The sequence below is a fragment of the Toxorhynchites rutilus genome, chromosome 3 (assembly GCF_029784135.1).
Source record: "Toxorhynchites rutilus septentrionalis strain SRP chromosome 3, ASM2978413v1, whole genome shotgun sequence".
Classification (NCBI taxonomy): Eukaryota; Metazoa; Arthropoda; class Insecta; order Diptera; family Culicidae; genus Toxorhynchites; species Toxorhynchites rutilus.
In genome coordinates, this window is record NC_073746.1 from 104027581 (window position 1) to 104031660 (window position 4080).

Sequence of the window (4080 nt, forward strand, 5' to 3'; positions counted from 1 at the left end):
CTCCCAAAAATTTCCGCGTGATATGTTCGATCATAACATCCACTCTTCTCACCCATAAAAAAAACCATAGAACACCCCCCTTCTGCCTATTGGACGGTGCCTACACTCTCTAGCAGTCTTCCGAAAAACACTTACACATGTCCACGCGATGTGAAAATTCCATGTTTTTGTTTGAATTCGAACATGATTCTCGCTAGTGTTGAGTGTCTATCCCCAACACGAACAATGATACACAAACATAGACATGTGAAAACAAACACGATGTTTATAATTCAAGAACATCATGTACAAACATATCACCCGATGTCGTTGCTATTCATTGCTTTCGTTTCGTTTCTTTTCATACACGGAAAGAAATTATTCATCCCAAAACATTTCTACGTAGAATACTTTTTCACAGAAACGAACTTGAAATTTAGTTCGCATTTCAAAAATTGCACGAACTAAGAGGCTATAAGTTCATGCATAAAAGTATATTTTTTTATTAAGGCTCATATGGCGTCAGCCTAACGGGGTCGGGAGTTCAATATTTTGACAATGTTTGGTTACAACTATGTTAGTAATATGTAACCGATTACTAGCGGTTGGCTCGAGGTTAGTATTACAAGTGTTCTCATAATTGGGATGTTGCAGTCTTCAGTGCTCTGTACGTGTGCCCGACATGGGATACTTCCTATTGGGATGCAGCTGACCGTTAATCAACAACGACCCCCTAGTCTGCACCCCATATCTAGCGTGGTGCGTCTTTTTCGACTCGAGGCATCCAGGATAGCATGATCACTAGCCGGCGCAATCATCAGCTCGTGTAGATTTGTCATGAGCGGTACAATCTTTGGCTCTTGTTGAATCATCAGTGGACTGCACAACCTTCGGCCCGTGTATCTGTAAAGAGTGTGTGTATGTATTGCCGCGACTAAGTAAAAGTTTATAGATCGTTCATGCACATTTTGCAAGTCTGATTAAAAAATCCTTGGTTTCGTTCAAAGAAAACATTCTCTGAATAGAAAGAAGCTTTCTATTTTTTTTTGCGTGCATGTTGGTAATTAAAGTCTGGGGAGCCGACTGCATAGCGGGCGACGTCGTACAAATGCTGACCAAAAAAATAAATACCCAAAAATTAGTTTTAGATGCAACCTTCAGCAGCACACAGCAGAATCAGCAGATAAATTTCAGCGGCTAAAACACGCCATTAATTTCTCGATGTTATCACAAACGTAATGAAGGAAAAAAAACTAAAAGCTACACTTACACTGCACTACATATGCTATGTGTGCATGCGATTGCATCATCCTTTCTTCTCCTCTTCTCCGCTCGTTTTATAGCTCGGGTCGCGGTCGTCGCGGACAAGCAGTATTGGCCATTTGTATTCAAAGATCCAGCCAAAATTGTTGCTCCCGTGGTCGAGTGGTTAGCGTCACGCCTAACATGTCACTGCTGAATAATTATATTTTAGTACTTGTTCAAATAGCTAATAATAGCGAATGTTACATGAATTCAATATATAAATTGATGCGTGCACTAAATAATGATATCAAATGTGAAAAACTCTCATATCAATCGATGTTTATTTTGTTCAGAACAGAAAAAGAGGTTTATTTTATTTGCCCAATATTTTTGATGAAGCACCCATTGTCATGAAAGGAAAGCATTTTTTCTATGTCAACATACCAACACACCACGCGTTGAGTGGTGGTGGTGTGGTGTCCGAATCGCTTCTTCTACTATACGCACTGCCGGTGCTTGGGGTGAAAATGCAAGAGAAACTGTACACCATGTTCGAACATCATGTGAAACATTGGGATTAAACATCGTATGTCCAAACATACCACGAATACAAACATGTCACATTTTCTAGCATAGGTACGAAAAAATCATGTTTGTACTCAAACACAAAACTGTGAACAGCAGCGTGGACATGTTTATTCCGGACGCAGTGTTTTTTGTGAAACATGGAAGACTGCTCTCTAGTGATGATGCTTCTCCCGCTTCTGATGATAAAGCATTGATTTTTGGTATAAGTTATCTCAGAAGTTCAATTCAATAAGTCCCATAGTGGGGGCAAAGGTGCGCATTTGTCTTTTTGTATTAAAATAGATATTTGTCCAATTACAAACACAACTCGAGAAATGCTTGTACTACGTTTCGAAGGTAATACATATAGTTACAATTTGGTAAGCAAACGGAATTTTATTTGCTTTTATTTCAAGAGTTATTGGACAAAAACAGTTAGGTGCGCACCTTTGCCCCGCATTACTCTATGCACAGGGAATATAGCGATTTCACTTCACATCGATAAGCTGAAGTGAATCAATCGATAATGACTCTTTTCCGAGGTGAAAGGAACAAGTAAAAACATTATTTTAATTTTCTAGTACCGTAAATGACAAATCTTGATCGATATGTTCACATACATTGCGCTGTCGAGTATTGAGCTGGAAAATCGAAAAATTAAAAAAAAATACTGGCCTAAAATGTTCTCTGTGATGTCTACTTTACTGTAGTTTTTGTCCCAGCTCCGTTCCAAAGTTACAAGTCAATTAGTGGACTTAAGTCTTTGGGTAAGGAGCGCGGATCCAAAATTCAAAACGCGTTTTTCTCGAAACTATGTTTTGCAAACTGGTGGGAGTTCTACCTCCGGAACGGTCCATTCGATTTTGATGAGATAGTTTTTCCCAGATTCTCCAATAAATTTCCTGTCATCGTACATAGGATTTTTAGGATATTTTGGAAAATACAATTTTGGTGAATGTTTTTGTTTCGATTTTTGAGGCAAAAACGTGATTATTTTGCAAAAACTGTCGCCATTTCATCAAAAATCAATATTTTAGAAAAATCCTACGTACGATGACAGGAAATGTATCCAACATTACGTAAAAAATCAATGGTTGAAATAGGTTCACTAGAAAAACTATTAGAACTCCCACCAGTTTACAAGGTTTTGGCTGCAAGGGTTCAACAAACTGGTAGCGACTATTGAGGGGACAGTCCAATTGACATCATTTTTTGTTTGTTTGTTAGATATATACCTAATAAAACTGTGATATCAGATTAATCATAGTAATTTATTTTCTCGTTGAAAAAACGCGAAAATCACATACTTTTTATGATGTTCATAGTGTATTACCCCCTTGAGAAGTGTATTTAAAAGTAATCTCAATCATTTGATACGTTAGTACTCACAAACGGGTGCTTATTTTTAGGACATGTATTCACAGCATTCACAGCAGGTATTGTTCACTTGTTAAAAACATGACAACAGTCACTTGTTCTCGTTTGCATTGTTTATTCTTCAAAATGTGGCGAATCGAATAGGAAACTAATTTTTTTTTTGAACATTTGGTGAATCGAGAAGGGTGTTACATATTAGGCTGTCAAAAAAGTCCTGCGGTATTTTTTTTGAATTTTCATTTGTTCATAAAATTAGTTACAATCATCTGTTTTAAGTCAAATATGCGCCGTTTTGTTCGATGACTTGTTCCCAACGAGATGCCAACTTCATAATACCCCTGTTATAGAAGCTCGCTTCCTTATTGGCAAAAAACTCGGATAGCCAATTTTCACAGGCCTCTTTTGTGGCTAACATCTGACTACCTAGCTCGTTCGCCATGGACAAAAACAGGCGGTAGTCACTTGGTGCAAGATCCGGACTATACGGCGGATGCAAAAGAACCTCCTATCCGAGCTCCCGGAGCTTCTGGTGCGTCACCAAAGAAGTGTGTGGCCTGGCGTTGTCCTGATGGAAGACAATGCGACCTCTGTTTATCAAAGATGGCCTCTTCTTCATGAGTGCTACCTTCAAGCGGTCCAGTTGTTGGCAGTACAGGTCCGAATTGAGCGTTTGGCCATAGGGAAGCAGCTCATAATAGATTATTCCTTGACAATCCCACCAAACACACAGCAGAACCTTCCTGGCCGTTAATGAGGGCTTGGCCACCGTCTGAGCCGCTTCAGCGGGCTTCGACCACGACCGTTTGCGCTTCACGTTGTCGTAAGTGACCCACTTTTCATCGCCAGTCACCATCCGCTTCAGAAACGGGTCGATTTTGTTGCGATTCAGCAGCGATTCACATGCGTCGATAC